Source organism: Apostichopus japonicus, chromosome 12 (assembly GCF_037975245.1).
Source record: "Apostichopus japonicus isolate 1M-3 chromosome 12, ASM3797524v1, whole genome shotgun sequence".
Lineage (NCBI taxonomy): Eukaryota > Metazoa > Echinodermata > Holothuroidea > Aspidochirotida > Stichopodidae > Apostichopus > Apostichopus japonicus.
The window spans coordinates 22,226,820-22,247,175 of NC_092572.1; the positions used below are offsets into that span (position 1 = coordinate 22,226,820).

General features: G+C 36.3%; 1 protein-coding gene across 3 annotated transcripts in view; it reads left to right on the plus strand.

Annotated features, from left to right (window-relative positions):
* The first annotated feature begins 204 nt into the window (after positions 1–204).
* LOC139977230 (uncharacterized) overlaps positions 205–20,356 on the plus strand; it is a 188,221-nt gene continuing 168,069 nt past the window's right edge. For all 3 annotated transcript variants that reach the window (XM_071986467.1, XM_071986468.1, XM_071986471.1), the window contains exon 1: positions 205–297. The gene's annotated coding sequence lies outside the window, so the exon portion shown is untranslated. The remainder of the gene's footprint in view (positions 298–20,356) is intronic.

A 20,356-nucleotide genomic window follows, 5' to 3' on the forward strand; every position in this document is an offset into this window, starting at 1 on the left:
TATCGAACCAGCCATGGAATTTGATGCGAGTGTTGGGAATATCAAAAACTTTCTTGATATTAATATGAGCATTCAGAACCATATATATTTTGTGTCAAAGTTGACAAGAAATAAGTAAATAAATCATTATAAACATATTTAAGCTTTTTCCATGTTTGGACTTAATTATTTTATTTATTTCATTGTTGTTTTGTTTCTTTTCAGAACACTGAATTTGAGGTGCTAATGAAATAACTATTTTGAAATTGATCTGATATTAATGAGAGAGGTAGACCGTGTTACTATATTCTATATAGGGTAAGTTTATTTGTTGTTCTTTTAATATAATTAGTCCAGAGTATAAACAGACATCCATCCCTGAAAAGAGTTGACATTCCAATAATCTCAGAACACATCCATCAACTCAATGGAAGATGTCTAGACTGCCTAACATATTGTTTTGTATATACTTAATCATCCTAACCCAATGTTTGCATGAGTGATGCATAGATTGACTTTCTGTGTATGACAGCCACTGTTTTTAATGTGAGACAAATCAATCACAGTCCAAACAATTTGCCTGCAATATACCACTAGCTTACTTTCATTAAATTGAAAGAAAAATGATTTATTGAAATTTGCAATTTTGGGGAAAATATGAACTATGAAGCCAATTAACTGAACCTTACATCAAACATTAAGACAAAGAACAAATGTCTATGTCACTTCTGCTCTTAAAAGAATGTTCAATTCTGCCGCCATTATTGAACATGTGTAGAACATTAATTGCACTGAATTCTATACTGTCTAATATCAATGAAGTTTGCTCAAGTTGTATTCAGTTTCTTTAATTTGGTAAAGGAGCGAAAAATTGGCTAAAATGCATTATTTACTCTGTAAAGGAAGTTCGTATCAAGAATACATCTATTCTTCTGAGACAGCGTAATCAAGCTGAAAAGAACAACATTGCATATACATACATATATGTATGTATATAAGATCCTCCTGCAAGCAGGAACTCGCGAAGAAGCCTCATTGGCTTATCAAAGCCGCAAGCTGAACGAAGTCAGTCTCTTACATTCAGTCTCTTTACATTGATCAAGTAGTAAACTTAAGTAGTACATAAAGTATGCAAAGTAGTATGTTAGAAAATAGTAAGTAGTACATGATTATAAATAGTCTGTGTAGGAATCGAAGTGTTTCTGTTAAAGGGAAATATATTGATGGCAATGGATTGGGCAATTGTCAGATTTCTTCCAAGACTTTATAATCTGTTCTGACATTATCCAGTGCTATCTTATGTCTTTGTAAAGAATAAATCAATGGAATATTACCTGTAACTTAGCTTAGCATGTACAGGTTTGAAAACTGGTTTTACATGTAACCAGAGTATGTCTCTGTGATAATTGGTTAGAAAAACTTCTTGGACTACTGGACCTGAAGTTTATGCTTTTTACTGCTCAGTAAAGCAATAATATTAACTGTCCACAGCTGTTTGTGGCCAAACTCAGAATTTGAAAGTACAAGATTCAAGAACACTCAAGTCTCCCCCTCCCCACCTCTCCAAACCCCCTCCCCCAGCCCCTCCCCCTACTTTGAGCGTTGAAAAAGCTCTGGACAGCACAGCATTACCTGACAACTTGACACCGCATAATTTGACGAAGGCCTTCACTTTTACTTAACAGTGATATCCTATCATTGTCCAGCGCCTCCTCTTACTGTTAAAAAAGAACTGAATATTGTATGACTTCATCCCTAGAGGAAAACAGGACAGGCTCAGCTCTGCCTACTTTTGGCGATTCTATAAGAACATTGACTTATTCTGCTGGGATTTATCTTTGCTAATTGGGTAAGGAAAAATGGCCTCATTCACGTAGGAAATACCTAACATTCCCTCAAACGGTATTACATAGGTAACTCGATTCTGGAAGGCTGTAAATTTAATCACGTTCTCGTACTTTTGACCTACTACAGAGCAAACAATATAATGCCAACTTACCTCTAACCATAAAAGCAAAAAACTTGTAAGTCCAGGCTTCCAGTTCACTGAAAACAAGGAATACGGCCCCTACCGATGTTATTTCAAACTTTGTTAAACATAAGAGGTGGCAGAAAATCCCGTTATATCCCCGTGGTAATAAAATATCGTCTGCAATCACCACCCAAAAGTTGCTGGATAAGGAGATGTAACCATTATTGTTGTTGAGGGGGCAGAGGCAAGGACAAGGATTTGTCTGAGAGCTTTGTCTAAAACCTGCAGACAAAATATGAAGGGGGGAAAAAAATGAATTAATATCCTTAAGAGTAAAGATGGGGAGCAGGTGCGAATTTATTTATTATTGAATTAATTTTCATTTCGACTAGAAAAGAACACAAAAGTTTTTCATTTCCATCTTTTCCCCCGTAGAGCATTCAGTTTGGCCGATTGTCTGGCAAGTTAAAAGTATGTTGTCTTTTGACCCTTGTTGGCAAACACTTTAGACGTCCATATTTAATGACCGCTAAGCAGTATTCTTCAAGGATATCATGTATCTTGAGTTTGCTACTTTCATCACTCATGTTGCCCATTACGTTCTATCCGATGAATTCTTGTCACAATTTACTTCAAATAAGTACTTGCACATGAGCAGATTTTGATATGATTGTAATTTGTAGTCAGCGACCAGACATCCCACTTTTCGAAATAGACGCCTTTCCAAGAGAATTGTATCCTCTTGTTGAGGGCTGTTACAGTTGAGAAATGTAGTACAACCTACACATGTAAGACAACATTCAAAGTATTAACACCTTTAAAAGGTCAGAACCAGCATGTTAATTCAGCTACATGGATAAAACATGCAGTTTAATGTAGTAGTACATGAGGCAAGCATCTGGTTTAATCTGTATTATAAAAATGGTTATCCAGGACATTTGAACACCTCATTCTGAGTAACACTAGACGTGTACCACTCACCATAAATTGGGCCAAATAGACCCCACAGGAGTTGTGCATGTTTCATATTGCACAGACACAATAAAAAAAAGATCTTTCTCCTGAAGAATAGTGGATAGATTTTACCTTGGTAATTTCAATCATTTTGCTGTGGGTTTTATTCCTGACAGAAGAGCCAATCCCAGACATGATCCATCAGGTACATTTCGCCTCTTACATGACTGATTGAAAGAAAGGCTATTATTTGAAAAGGGCATTGACCTGTTAAATGTTGGTAAAGTATATCACCAAATGGTGCATCATTAATGTTCAGGACAAATCAAGCCTTCCTATGCTTCCTGACATAGAGAGATCTATGAAATCATGACTTGAACTCGGGACCTTATGATTGAAAGGCACTGTGAAAGGGAGAATAGGAACTTTGAGACACCTGTGACATTCCTTGATTTGAGGAGGGGAGAATAGGAACATTGGGACACCTGTGACATTCCTTGATTTGAGGAGGGGAGAATAGGAACATTGGGACACCTGTGACATTCCTTGATTTGAGGAGGGGAGAATAGGAACATTGAGACACCTGTGACATTCCTTGATTTGAGGAGGGGAGAATAGGAACATTGAGACACCTGTGACATTCCTTGATTTGAGGAGGGGAGAATAGGAACATTGGGACACCTGTGACATTCCTTGATTTGAGGAGGGGAGAATAGGAACATTGGGACACCTGTGACATTCCTTGATTTGAGGAGGGGAGAATAGGAACATTGAGACACCTGTGACATTCCTTGATTTGAGGAGGGGAGAATAGGAACATTGAGACACCTGTGATATTCCTTGATTTGAGGAGGGGAGAATAGGAACATTGAGACACCTGTGACATTCCTTGATTTGAGGAGGGGAGAATAGGAACATTGAGACACCTGTGACATTCCTTGATTTGAGGAGGGGAGAATAGGAACATTGAGACACCTGTGACATTCCTTGATTTGAGGAGGGGAGAATAGGAACATTGAGACACCTGTGACATTCCTTGATTTGAGGAGGGGAGAATAGGAACATTGAGACACCTGTGACATTCCTTGATTTGAGGAGGGGAGAATAGGAACATTGAGACACCTGTGACATTCCTTGACTTGATGAGGAGAATAAAAACATTGATAGACTCAGTTAGCCATAGGTTTGATAACAATTAGATTCAAAGATACTTGATGGTTTCAATCCGGTTGGTTTTTCATCTGTGTTGTATTACAGAAAAGTCTGCAATCGGAGACAACTGAACAACATTGTAAAAGGCAATCGAAAATGCCGCTAACCACGATCGTATTCGAACCCAGCCTGCTTATTGCTAGATTAATCATCTTTTACAACATTATTGATGAAGTTTTGTATTTATATGGGTTCTAGATATTTCAAGTATTTTATACTCAAGGCGGCATAATTTTTGCAGCTGTGCTGAAAACCTGTCCAGAGGCAGTCAAGATTCTTGCTTCTCTCCAATGAATGGTCCTGTAGATATACTCTGGAATGATTGTTGAAAGCTCATCCTACACTGAAAACTGCTCCAGTGTCTGACACAATTTAGGAGTACAACTATGGCTCTATCACGGTTCATTTGGTCGCTGTAACAAAATTATGTTACGTAACAGTTTCTTTCATTGAGGTATTGTAATAATTACTAAAGCTTGGCCTGAAGTTGACTGTTGCAAGGTATCGTCTTCTTCTCATGAAATAAATTAGCCAAGGATAGGTTGGCGCTATACCAGTTCTCATTCAAGAGAGATATTTCCACCCAGCAGTTCGCAATTAAATCCCTCCCAATATAACCCAGCATCCATGAAAAAAGTTTCTTTTTCCCTGTGGTACATGCACCCTCTATTTTTAAATTGCACTAAGAGGTACAATAGAAATGCCTGGATGGGAGGTGGGGGAAATATTGATTTCTAATCTAACATTCAGCATTTTAAATCCATTAGTACCCTTCTTTTGTTGCTGTGACTTCCCTTCATATAGTTACCTTAATTAATACTGCTCTCCTCGATTCAATTGTGCTGATATTCAATCTCTCTAATTCTTTCTGATCTATACTGTAGGTTATCTGTGCTACCCTAAAGCGACTGTCACCTTTATGGCACACCACGAAGCAGTTATCACTGCTCTGATAAAATGAAATGTACTGCAGTACTACATTATGGCCTAAGGTAACATGAAATGCAAAACCAGAACTGCAAACACCTTCATCCTTTCCCATATTTGCTAGGAAGGCATCCAGTGTCATAAGATGAAGCTGCTAATTTCTGGTAAATAGTTTTTGCAAAAAGGATTTCTGAAGAGCATTAAAACTCCTCTTTTTTCGTGAGAAGTGGATCTTGCTTTTTGTATATTGGAAGATTATAGTAAGAATGACAGGTTAGCCGAACTTTTTACGACTCGAAGAATAGATTTGTGCATTAAGAACAAATACATTTTCCAGGTAAGTATTTTAAAGCTATTGTGGATAATTAAAGAGTAACACAATTAAATGTTGTGATAAGTAGTATCATCTCATACAGTGGAAATATCATAGTAACAATATTTTGTGAGACAAAAAATTGACATTTTGGAATTAAACAAACTTGCAAACTTTGTGGAGAAAATAAAGGAAGGGAGGCCAAATGTTCAACTGCTCGGGCCTTCATTTGAGCTTTTCCAGCAAAATTCCTAATTGATACCATGTCCTGTCTTTTGTGGAAGACTGTCACAAAACTTTTTTTCTGGCATTAATCTGAGTTTTTTGTCTTTTTCACATTTTCAATTTCATGTAGCTGTATTGTTTAACAAGATCAAGGTAGAAGAGTGTTTTTAAACTAGGAGATATCTGATAATGTATGCATTGAACTGGAATACTCTAGTAGGTGGTGGATAACTTTAATTAATAAAGTTAATTAATTACATAATAGTATTATCCTGGCAGAGGCAACTTCTGTGTTGGTTTCCAAGTACTATTGCATGAAGGCCTTGCCACAGATTTGTTAAACATAATACATTTATCCTGAAATACCTTCAGCATTGGTCACAGTGTATGTTACACTTCTTAGGGTTTCTACCCAGGTACCAGGTCTCTTGCAGTTTGTTGAGTTATTCTTATATTTCATATTAGCTTTTTATTGGTTATCTACTTTCTTGTTTTTAAAGTGCATACTTTTCTGGTTTTTACCTTAAGGGCATGTGTTGACAGATGAGAGCTTGACTCTCTTCCATTGGTGATATTACATCCATATCACATCCATGTACTACAACTGTAAAATGACAAACATTTCTCAAGATATTCAAATGAAGAAAGGAAAAGCAATAAAGATATTTGGCTCATAAAACGTTAGAGGCTAAATGTTTTGTGAAATGTTCAAAGCCTGGCCATCTCATGGCTAGTGTATATTCATGAGGATAGTTTGATATTATAAATAGGCGTGGCAAGGGAAGTGTGACCTGCAGCAATGTATGACATGCCACTTCTAGCAAAGTCTGCTCCCGCACTCCTAGAGGTCTCTAGCTTAGACTCCTAACTTTAGTCACAGGTTGGTCTTTTGTATATACATATTAATGACGTTTAAGAGAGAAAAGAAACTTATATATATCATCAGAAACTCCTCCTGTAAGAGTTTAGGTTGTTGTAGGTGAGTAACCTGCTGCTTCAGGTCATTAATATAAAACAAAGTTGCTCATGATTCACTCCTAGGGATGTAGTAGGTTCATGCACACTGTTCATGTTGGCCATGTGATATCTTCAAATTTACTTTATGTAATTAACAGGTCTTTTTTTTTTTAGATGTTCTGAGTCACTTTAAGTTAACATAATAGCTGTACAGATATGACAGTCTTCAAGTTGAACAACATAATTGGCACAAATTACATTTTGGTGTACCATAGAGAAACAAAGGGTTACCTGCATAAAGAAACAAAGGGTTACCTGCACAAAGAAACAAAGGGTCACCTGCACAGAGAAACAAAGGGTCACCTGCACAAAGAAACAAAGGGTCACCTGCACAAAAAGAAACAAAGGATCACCTGCACATAGAAACAAAGGGTAACCTGCACAAAGAAACAAAGGGTCACCTGCACAAAGAAACAAAGGGTCACCTGCACAAAGAAACAAAGGGTCACCTGCACAGAGAAAAAAGGGTCACCTGCACAAAGACACAAAGGGTCACCTGCACAGAGAAACAAAGGGTCACCTGCACACAGAAACAAAGGGTCACCTGCACAAAGAAACAAAGGGTCACCTGCACAAAGAAACCAATTGGAGACTTGTAAGAAACTGGGAATATATCCCTTTTATTCTTACAACTGTATGTGAAGGCACAACTATGCATTAAAGTTGATCAGTCAATAAGATAAAAACTATTCAGTTCATAATAGAATTTTGTCACATTGCAACAGTTTTCTTCTCCTTTCAAATTTCTGCTCTTTAAATCTTGTAGTCCTTATTAGTCTGAGAGCAACAATAATTACAAAGACAATGAGCTTGTCAACATTTGAGAGCTCACTAAGCAAGGTCTGAAGTGGCATCACACTGTTAATTAGCTGCTTGATTAGCAGAGAGTGTCAAATTGAATTATGTGCCATTAGCAAAAGTGTTTCTTACATCACAACTGCTTATAAACATTGATTTTTTTTTGGTAATTCTCAAGGCTGAGCTATAGCATAGGGAAGTGCATAAATATCGTCGTCTGTCAGCTGCCCGGGAATAGAAGGACTAAACCAGAGATAACGTCTGGTAATGTGGTAGAGACATTTCAAAAGTGAAAATGAATAAATCATAAAATGATAGATGGCATCAGTAACTTGATTTCTTCTGCATAAAGATAACATATGACAGTCATGAGCACACACAGAGAATAGGTTTAGCTAAATGGCAAATAAGCTGAGTGCACAAAGCTCCCATCATAGGAGATTTTATGCTTGTATGTTATATTTAAACCATCTGTAATGGATGGACACTTCTGTAATGGATGGACCATCTGAAATGGATGGACACTTCTGTTGTTTATGTATTTTAAAGTTTGGAGTACAATTGCATACAATATGCCCAAATACGGTATAGCTGAATAGTAATAACAGGTGTACCCGTAAGGTGTATTTGAAATGTTTCAGTTGGATTGCATACGATGCGCCCAAGCCACCTACAAGCTCAAAATCCAACTTTATGAGTTGACTTTTTCTTTTCGTTATTTTCAATGATACTTTAAACTGAGATCCCTTTACAATGTTATTTATCAGCTTGAGATTCAAAAAGCTATATACATGAGAATACTGAAAATAAAATATGTGAATAGGCTTAAAATAAAGTGGGATATCTATTGAGTCGTCCACTCATTCAACTCTAATTGTGTGAAAAATTCTAGGGCTTGGCTTAGTAGATAAGTTGCAAAATTACTTTTGTGAATAAATGTTGCGTTTGAAGGAATTATGGACCGATTCAGCTGTGTTCATGGATACAAATGTTGATGTGTGAAGATGTTGTTGGACGTAGTATATATGCCCAATCCACCTTTTAGAGCTACTACAGCTTTAACAGGAGAACACTCATGTTGTATATCAAAATTCTGAGTGCTTTGGCATACAATATGCCCATCAGCCACCATGTAGCCAGTATGTAGCCAGTATGTAGCCAGTATGTAGCCAGTATGTAGCCAGTATGTAGCCATCTGTAGCCATACCAGGAGTACTGGATGCAAACTTAGTGATGATTATGTAAAGGAATGAGTGGTATATTCCTACCACTAATGTAGCCAGTCCACAGGTGATGGTGGCTCAAGTTTGCTGTAGCTGTCAGGCAGTGCTTCATATCCTATGCACTGTATTAATCATTAAGAAACATTGCATGTCCCATATTGGGAATACTTATCATGTCTGCCATACTTTGGTTAATTTTGAAAGAAAGTTTCTTCCATCTGGTCGACTATTAATAACTTTATGATGCCTAAATCCTGAAATTGATGACTCCTCGGAAAATGGTTATCTGCATTTGGCTATCCCCAAAGCAAACTAATGTTGATGAATAAATACTACCTACATTCGCTAACCATTCCCTCGACTGTCGCTAGAAATGTGCGAGTACCATCAATGTCAAGACTAGTTTGATATATCATCTGGGGATGATGTGCCTACCAGGTTATACCAATCCTTTCATTAAATCCTTGTCACTCGAGCTCAGTATTTAAAAATTCCATTTCAAGCTGCATGTTCAAGAAGGGGTGGTAATTCCATGGTGCTGATCAGTTGCTTCAATTCTATCGGGAATTCTCGCCTCAGACATTTACATCTGTGTAAACATGATAATAAGGAAAGAGTATACTCAGATCAATTAATGGCTGAGTCACACTGACGAGCGACTAATAGGAGTTGAAAAAATCATTACTATATTGTCCGTTCTGATATGTCTGCTATTACCAATCTGTTTACTCGGAGTGATAAATGTTTTGTAGCACTTTAGCTAATGGATATTGCAAAGTATCTAATTGGAGAATTTTTCCCTGTGGATTAACACTGTGGCATTCCGTAAATGTCGTAAGACTATTTTTAACAGGGGGCAGTATTACACCAAGATTTGCTTTATTATTTAGACTACAATTTAAAAGTGGAATAAACAGAGTAATTACAAGCCTTATTTGAGTCAGGTCATTGCCTTGGTATTTAAAGGCATTGAAGACTCGCCCCAAACAGCGTGCCGCCATCTGAAAAAGTTAACTTTCTGTTGCTTGCAAGTGACGTTTTGTTTGTGTCGCTACAAAATGCAGACAGTAATGAAACGTGAAACCTTAATTGTTATCTTTAGCTGGACCTGAGATGTCCATCACTGTATTGTTTGTATACTGTGCTGTGGGTATCGACCGCAGCTGTATGTGCTGACTGTACACCAGTGTCTAATTACCCACGGTAGCAAGCTGTGTGTGTATTTTCTGGGATCGATGGTTGTGTCTAACACTTCTGTTACACCTCATTCGAAACTAGGTCAGATTACCGGTGTTAGACATTTCTTTTTGCGCGAGTCTTCACACCCTTTAATTGAGATGACCTGCATACTGATGGATCCACATGGAATTGAAAGATAATTATTGGTTAGGTCTCATCAGCTTTCTGATGAAGTTGTCTTCCTAACATTATGGACATGTCCAGGTTGGTCAAAACTATGTGGGACTATTCCCAGAGTGCTACAGACTGTGTTTGCAACATATTTCAAACAGAACTCATAGTTGCTTGAAGAATAACTTTAGTTTTTGAAAGTTAGTTAAAGATACTAAGAAGGTATACTAATATAAAGACTCCAAAATATTCATAATTGACTTCACTTCCCACTTTTCACCTTTCAAAACTAGAGCACCTTTGTTGTATTGTCTATAGCAGGGGTGGGCATCTTTTTTGACTGAATGGGCCAGATATAAGAAGTGAAAAATTGATTGGGCCGCACCCAAACCAACGACCTGCTGTTGATTTAAACCTTTGATTCTGAGGACTTTCAAGCAATAGGTGTGTGTACTTAATCTGTATTCACAAAACCATAATGTCAATACAGAACAGTTGATAATGAATGGGGATAATAGGCCTACCTCGTTTTTTTTCTCTTGAGACATCTCATGGGCCGCAAAAAAATCACTGGCGGGCCACATGTGGCCCGCGGGCAATAGGTTGCCCACCCCAGGTCTATATTGACCTTGGAACCCATTTAGCATCCTTCATCCCAGCTGACCAAACAATATTGTATTATCTGAAAAATAGTTTAACATTTTTATTCTAGGTGTGGTGAGTTACTTAACCCTTGGGCAAATAACCTTTAACTTTTCTTAGCTGAAGTCGTATAGTTTTGGGTCCTTGTTCTAATTATAGTTTTATCACAGCACTGTATATAATTTTAAATTTTTTATAAAATTAAATTGTTCCCAAATTTCTGAGGTTTCTTTCTTATTGATGTAAGAGCTTCAATATCCGTTTTACATATCAGAAAAATCCAGCAATAAACATGGCTGCAAGCACCTTTCTGAGAATTAAACGAGACAATTTCTAAGTAAAATCACCAGAATCAGTAGATATTGGGAGAGGTTTTTTGGTCCCTGCCTCTACCTCCTTGGTCACAATAATTAAATATGACTACATCAAAACCGTTTCATGCTCATCTTCATCTCAGAGGCAGCAGAAAGTTTCAGAGGAAGTTTCAGAGGATGTTAGAATGAAGCAATTGGTGATCGCTGTCATTTCGGTTACTGTAGTCAATAGGTCAGGTATTCCCTTTGATGGCCCTAACATGAGGAACCTTTCAAGGGATCCTGTAATGTCAGCTTCGTTTTAGTTTGGTTTGGGCTTTGCTCAAAATCGTCAGTTTCTTCTTGAGGAAACTACTCAAGCAGAACAGTGATTGAGGTCTCTGCCTTGTCAGTTCCTCATCGGTGCATCAACTTATATGTTTGAAATAATTCATTTATTTGTTTTATCGCCAATTGTGTACAATGGGAAAGGAAGTCTCCTATATAGTCTTAAAAAGACTTAACAAAGTAGGAGACTCCCTGGGAGAAAAGAAAAGAAAAATGTACAAATATATATAATACAGTATATACGTAAGGATTAAATATACAGTAATAATATCCTAATGATGTGGAGATTTATACATGAATAGATTATATAATCCTAGTACGAGTTAATCAATTCCTTTTTCGAATGTCTGGTGAATGTGGGTTTTAAAGTTATAGGACTTCAAAATTTTTGATAGATCATTCCAAATTTGTATTGCTCTATTATGAAGACCGAATTTCCCTATGTTACTCATGGTTAAAATTGCAATGAGAATTGTAGGCTTGTCTTGTGTGATGGTTATGTATGAAACATTGAATGTATGAAACATATGATTAATGAAACATATGTATGACACATATATGTATGAAACATATGAAAAATGTATGAAACATTGAAAGAGTGTCAAGGAAATGTAAAGTTTCTATTTTGATCATTTGAACAGAGGAAAAGGAAAAAGACAAAATCCCATACTCAGCTACCTCTATTAAGAACAGCCAAATGTTAGCCCTTGATAATGTATCAAGTAGAACCTTAAAGTGGGCCTCTAATGGGTGTCATGCATTGAAGCTATTCATTAGCACAATGTAAGCCAACACAGATAAAGTGAGAGAGAAGCAAGTGAGAGAAAAGCAGTATACTAGTGTTATTCATGTTTATTTTAACATGTTGATAACTTCCATATCAAAGATGGCCACAAGATAGAATTGCAAACTATTAAAGCAGCATTTTGCGTTTGGTCGCCGTTTTCTACTTTTTTGACATGTCCATCGAGTTTTTTACATATATAATCAATCACAAAACAGCAAACTAAGATATTAGCCAAGTTTTTGCCTGCCAACAACGTTAATTGGCGAGTAATTAAGGATATATTTGCAGATAATGAGCAAAGTGTCCATGACAAATTCCACATTTAAAATTAATCATATACAGTTTCCCCAAACCCACTAGTTTGAATTCAACCAATCAGAGATGCAGGTTTAGTTATGAGCAGTTGCTAAAAATAGATTCAAGACTTTGCGTTGGTACAACCAGGGAGTTGTTATGGAACTCGCTGGTACAACTGCCATATAGACTGTACACAAATCAAGCATGGTGTTGTATTACGTATTGGTCAATGACGTTCGTAGTGTTTAAATATTCATATTATGGGCAAGGTTTATTGGGATCCCAACGGAAAATATCTTGGAGAAAAACAAAGTTGAAAGTTGCAAGTTTTTCGACTTTTATGCCACCATTTGAAGTAAGATTTAAATAGATAAGCTAGTTATGTATGTCATTATGGCATAGTGGAGTCAGTGAGGTTGAGAAAAATCATAGAAAAGGACGCAAAATGCTGCTTTAAGTTGATGTTATGTTAATCTGTAGTTAATAATAAGTGTAGCTATAGTAACTGTATCGTATAAGAGGCAAAGGTTAATAGATAAGTATGTACTACTGTGTTGCTATTTGTCTTATTTGCCTATTGAAAAAAACAGTAACATGTAGTTTTTGTATTCATTGGGATATCTACTTCCTCATACAGCTAAAATGTTACAAATTCCCTATGCATTGAAACGTTACTATCAGACCCTTTACTATTCCAATAAAGGCAAATCCAAATCAAAACAGGACTTTTTTTTTCCATCTTGAACAATTACAAACGGCAACAGATGGCCTGCAAACAACATCGGATTGTATTGCAAAGTGTTTCTGAAACTTTATCTCATAAGTACGTCTGATTTCTTGACAAATGATCCCATATTTATTCCTCCGGTTCTTGATAAAAGTTGGGATTACAGGATGGCCTTGTAAGATGTTACAGATTTTTAGCGGGATTGATCTACGGTGGCCCCCGCGTTTGTCGATACTCGTTGAACGACGACACCACAACAGAACCAATTAACTCGGGAAATCTCGGGTTGAGTGTTATTAAACAACTGTCGATGATTCCAAAAGCACTCGATGCAACAACAAACAAAAAAGAGGACAGAAAAGATGAACAAAGACACCGGGAGGAGAAAAAAAGCAAGCAAGATGGAAAGAGTACATTATTAAACTTGGAATTTGGATTATTGGTGAAATATGTTATTACAGGGATGTTGATTTGCATAAAGTTTGATATGAAATAATGCTTAGTTTCCTCTTTGTTATGAATTTATCAGATGATATCATAGTGTAGTAGGGTTGGTAAGCCAGCCAATTAATTGCTTCTACCTTTAGCATGGTGAAACTACATGTCACAAAATTTAAAGGTATTCCCTGGGAATTAGGACAGAAAATCGGCGATAAAAACGTGTCGTCTCTCTAGTTGAATATTTGTCGATGCTGCAAACATGAATTTATTACAGCTGATCCTGCACTTTTGGGGGTTTTGGGGGGTGGGTAGGATGGGGGAGGGAGGGGTGGGGTGGGGTGCATATTATGTTGTAGATTGCTGTTGTCTTTCATCTTTGTGTAGTTTTGGATTCAACTATTTGCCATTATGTTGTTCATTTGTGAACATGACAATCATGGTAAGACAAGTATGGAAATGGCAAATGGCAGATTAGTAATCCCTCCATATTGTGTTCTGGTACTACTCCAACTGTTGATATAATCCCTCCCCCTCCCCCTCCCCCCCCCACCTGCTCTATTTCCTAAAGGTTCTCCTGTTAGATGACTCCTAAACGCATTGTTTCAAAGAGATACATTGCATGCAATTATAAGACCAAACTGAAGTTAAGTATTCAGACATATTGGTAGATAATTACTACACTAATTAACATGTCAATGGCAGCTGAATTTCTCTCATTTGGGATTTACATATTTTCTCTTATATCCAGTTGCAAAGGATTCATTGTCCAAATTAATTGCCATGTATTACATTATGTTCTATAAATAAGTTACACTGGCCTAAAACATAGTGAGGGCTCAGTGGTTAACGCCGGTGCCTTTCAATCATAAGGTCCCAAGTTCGAGTCACTCCAAGATTAATGTATGTCGTCCAGTTACAGAGTTGTTGACAATTCATGATAATGGAAGTTAAATATGAATCTTAGAGACTGACTTCGGTCAGCTTGCAACTTTGATAAGCTAATGATGGCTCCTTTGCGAGTTCCTGCCTTCAGGAGGATCTAAAAATACATACATACATACAAATAGTTAATTCTAATTTCTTAATGGACAATATTGTCTTGCTTTATTTTGAATTACCTTGACATACGGTACATGTAGTTTCCAGTGCAGACTTGTCACTGTTATCATTATCACACCTAACATCTCCTTTAATCCTCTGCCATCATTCATCATCATCATCGTTCACTAACTGTCATAAATCTCTCCTCCATCTCGGACTGTCTCTCATGAGAAATGTGCTTAGTTGATGAAACCAAAATAAATGATTTCTAGGTTTTCAGTATTATGACATGCTTGAAGCATCATATAGAACCACACCATTGGTTGAAGTCATTTGATTCCCTGATTGGTTTTTGATCCTTCTCACCTAAGTTTTGTTTGTTTTCTATGCTACACATCGTGCACAGTCCCCCCCCCCCCCCCCCAATTGGCATGTAATGACAGACACCATATCTATTGACTTTCATTCAGATTTGGAAATGCAAATTTTTCCTTTCTTCAGGATGTTTATAAAGCTGGAATGACTTAATAATGAGGGATAAACTTCCTCCGGATTTCAATTTCCAACTTTTAAGTGTTTGCCTATTAAAGCAGGTTTTATAATGCATTTAATTGTGTGCGGTACTATATATCGATAGTGTACAAAAGGTTCTGGATCTTTTCATAAGAAATTTTTGGCTACATCTACAAAATTTCAAATTTGTTTTTTTCCAAATTGTCTGTACTTGTAAACATATGCAGCCAATACAAGACTTTGATAACATGATGATTGTCCTAAAAATATTACTTTAGGATAAATCCTACTACATTGGGTGTTTTGCACATATTGTTAATATATCAAACTGATAGCTTCAGAAGTTTACAATAGTTTGTGTAGGTGATCGCCACGCGTAGTGTCCTTAGATGTTTTATGCCTCAGTGTTGGGAATATTCACACAAAACTCAATACGTAGTTCATTAAGAAATCAATACAAGGTAAAGAACACGACGTGTAAGAGTAGAAATCACTTTCAATTTCATTGTGTTTTTATTACTCTCCTTAAGATAGATCTTTTATCTCTCGTTTTCTTTTATCAAACCATCACTTTTATGAAGAAGATGAAAGTGCACGATGAAAAGATATTTGTCTTGTGACAATCTGACTTTACAGGTTGTCATCTGTGTCTCAATGATGTGAAATTTTTACTTTCCGTAGTAAAAGACAAATTACCCTCATATCTCAATATTAAACCAAATGATTTTACCGCATGCATAGCTGTTTTCAAATGTGGTAGAGTTTTTGGGAAGCAATTTGTGAGAGGTAAAGTCATAGTTAGAAAATACTTGATTGGCTATGGATGTCTCCTTCTCTGTATTTATATTAAAGGCAACATTGGAGTTAAAATGTTGAATTGGAAGCCACCCGATGTGTAAGTTGTAATCCATAAGTCCTTGCGGGTTTCTCCCACATATGTGGTCGCTTAAGCGTCGTAAAAGTAACTGCTGATTATTATTATGAAAGCCTTAAAAAATAATGAGCTTTCCTCTGGAACAAGAGATGTAGGAATGGAGAAGGGGAAGGGGTTTATTATTTGGAGGTGTGTATGTGGGTTCAACCTTACCTATCTGTCTTGTTTGATTTCTGGTTTAAAATATTGTTTGTTCACAGAGAATGCTTTTGTCACAGGAACAGTTTTCTGTTTTTTTTTTCATCTTTTCATATATTTGTCTTTACTATTTAATATTCTATGTGGATCCTTTAGTAAAACATTAATTGTATTTTTATTGATGAACAATTGTGTTAATGTAAGAGGTCCATTTTTTCATTCATGTAATTTACTACCATTTGAATGGATTTCCCATTCACAAGTTATTCATAACTATGAGTATAAGGGTAGTAAGGTCATGTAACACTCACCCTTTAATGTTGAACCACCTCTGGTCATTGCTCAAAATAATTCAAATGTTTCTAAGATGTGCAAAAAAAAAAAGAAATAAAAAGACCAAATGAAGCACAAGTTAAAAATTAAGCTGGATGGGATCTGGCTGTAGGTGATAATGCATTTAATATAGAATCTGGAAGATATTTTAAGAGCCACGAGATCCTGCGGGGGTCTTAGCTTATTCACTTGCAAAATACATTGGATAATTGATTGATTGTGGGCCTATGAAAGGTAACCATGTTGTTATTGGGACAGCTTTGCCATTGATTTTGAGCAAATGGGCTCAAAAATTACTTGGGGCATTTGGCAGTATACTTTGAAAGGAATTAGGTAAACCTTACTCATAATGATGTAAGTTTGAATCACACATAGGAAGAAAGGTTATTGGAGTATTATTATTTGTTTGATAAACTTGAAGCTGAATATCCATGAGATATTCTGAGATGGGATCAGACACAATATTCACCAGATCAGCTTTGCATCTTTTGCTTTGTTTAAATTTTAACCAAACATCATTCCAAGAGCTAGAGTAGGACTCGAATATTTGAAAGTTTAATGTAATTAGTAGCAATGACAACCTCATTGTCTTAAGATCAACTGTAAGGTCAATGAATAAGTTTTTAAGACAAGCAATTAATGTTTGAGTCGTGTTATAAGAAGGGTCGCAGTTGCAATTAACGTCGACAACATTGACGTTAAGACTCTTAAAATGTTTCAGCCAGTCTGTCTCCCAAGAATATCACTTAACATATAACATATTATGATATTATAATACCATAATAATGACCTTTGTCATTTAGCCTCTGAAGAAGATCCTGCTAGGATCGTAAAAGTCAGGCCAACTTAATTTTACACATTCTCTTACACAGGCTCTCTAGTGGATAAGCAGTTTGCTAACAGTTTTTTTTAAAAAATTTTGTATGTATGTATTTCAGATCCTCCTGCAAGCAGGAACTCGCGAAAAAGCCTCATTGGCTTATCAAAGCCACAAGCTGAATGAAGGCAGTCTCTTACATTCATATTTAACGTCCATGATTATGAATTGTCAATTGTCAACAACTCTGTAACTGGACGACATACATTAATCTTGGAGTGACTCGAACTCGGGACCTTATGATTGAAAGGCACCGGCGTTAACCACTGAGCTAACACTCCTTACATATAACATACAAGATATTATGATATTATAATAGATCAGTATAAGGTATATTTATTGAGAACAAAATCAACTAAAGATCACAAAGACAGCCTTATAATTTTGACATTTTGTCCTGTGTCCAATGCTTCAAAGGTTAACACATAGCCAACCAATTGTAGCCAGCTATAAGAGCATGATTAGATGCTACCTTGTATCTGTTGGTAGTTTTTGGCTGGTAACTTAACATTACCATCACCACTTACCGAAATGATGGATGTGATCATTACTGGGCTATTATCGATAAATTATGCTTTTAGCAAAAGTACGCTCTCTTATATTCTGAGAGGAAATTAAGTGTTAAACTGTCAAACTATCTACTGATGAAATTTTGCCAGTTTTAAGGAAAACATGGGATACCCTAACACTATGCAAGGAGAAATTAGACAGAATAAAAAGAAAATACATAATTTGTGGTTTTTAAGGCTGAGAGTCCATGAATAAGTCACCGTTTAGGGACTTCCGGTGACGAAGAGAAGACTCTTTCTTAAATTCTTGCAAATATACCTTGGGAGTTAATCATCGACTGAAGGCTGATTAAAACTGACAGTGAAAGGTGGTGCAGTATTTACATAAATTGTCTTTTGTTTTAATAAACAGAAGAAACTAAAAAGCATAAATATGTTTATTGATTGAAAGCAGAGCGAGTTATATCGGAGTTAAGATCTGAAGAGGCAAGACTCGTAGACCATTTTATACTAGTATAACACTTAGCTTCTTGAGATTTTAATCAATGACACAATCATGCACCAATTACAGGGGAGAGTAGATGATTGGGGGGGGGGGTTACATTCGCAACATAATTATTTATACAATCCCAGACTTTAATGGTAGTATGGCCATGTATAGAATGAACAGACTACATGAAATAAGATGTGTGATTCATGATACAAAAAAAATATTCATACGCAGTAGCATCAGAGAAGGCAAAATTCCTTCATAGGGTATCAAACAGTTTGTTTCTTTGATGCAAAGACTTTGAAAGAAAATCATTTTATGGAGAAGCTATCAGTTAGTTTATGATGTTACGTAAATCCCAAGTATGAAAAAAAAATGAGAAATTTAAGAAATGGGATTTTAACCACTGACCCAAGAATAAATATCTTGTCTTCTAAGGTCAGTTGAACTATGCAGTCCTACCTCCATTGGTAGCAATGTTTATAGTGTAACCATAGGAACCGTAGGAGTATCTGTCAGTACAAGCCAATGACAGAGAAAAGGTTTTAATGTCAGCAATTCAGCTCATAAGATGAACAAGTCCATGAACATAGGAAATATTAATTGAAACAAGCCTATATATTGAATTCAATAATCTACGCGACCTCTTTAAATATTTCATAAAAATTATGATTTTTGTTATTGTTGTTTTGTTGTTGTGATGTTTTTTTGTGCTTAGCAACTTAAGATATGTCTACATAAATTACTTAAGGCTCTGTTAAAATTTGAATACTTTCAGAGCAGGTATTGCATTAAATGTTGTCTAATTTAAATTAACTCATCAAAATAAAAACCACGCATTGAATAAGTCCACATACAGAGTAATACTTAACTCTGCTAGCCAGCTCTTGCCTGCAGTTTTGTTGGCATTGTTTTTCTTCTTCTTCTTTGAATGATACAGACATTTTATTCGAACTTGGAAATATCGGACATTTCTGGTCATCGACGTTGCTCTGACCCAGAAGGCAGTTTTAATTTAAAAAAAGGAAATCTAAGCCAGTGATACTACTAATATAACTACTACCTTGAGTGTAGTAGATGTTTCCTGTTTATGATTCGTATGAGCACTGCATCATATTTCAAAGTAAAGTGGATTCCTATGATATATATCTCTGTAGTACGGTGATACTGGCTGCTGAGTATCAATTAGAATACTGTGTTTTCATGGCGGTGTGTGCAAGGGATCAGTTTAATGGTTTTATATATATAATATCATATTGATCTCCTTTGGCCTCCTTCTCCCGGGCTAATCCATTTATGAGTCTTTCAGAGCAGTATATGGATCTAATGTAAGTTATCCCGCCAATTAATTAGCAACTCCATCAATCCGGAGGCCATGTGTACTTTCCTGAATTTTATTCGAAGCCACCTGTTATTTGAACCACATCGAATGCTTGTCCATATGTAGCCTTAAGAAGAAGATATGTCGGTAGCGTTAGGAGCTGAGCTGAGAGGACACTGACATGGTTACCAAATGGTCAATTGTAAGAGGTCATACTACCATTGGTTAAAAACTCTGTTTTGATATGAGATGAAAGATATGAGGATCGTTTGTACTGAATGTAAAGGATAGCAAAAGTGTACTTTGTGTGGTAAGTATTGTTGTCATGGTGATATCTGTGTGTAAGAGACAAAATCCAGTCAGATGGGCCAGAATTGAAGATTGAGACCTTCATATGGTACTTAATGTTATGTCCTGCCTTTGATGAGGTTTGGACTCCTGGTAGATTGCATTGCATGAGACTTCATAATAATTACAATTATGATGTGGTTCGGAGTGCTGGTAGTTCGCATTGCATGAGACATCATGATAGTTACAACTAGGATGTGGTTTGGACTCCTGGTAGATCATATTTCATGAGACGTCATAATAATTACAACTATGAGGTGGTTTGGACTCCTGGTAGATCACAGTTCATGAGACTTCATAATAATTACAACTTCTCAGTTCAACTCTTTGAAATTTTGTTATGACAT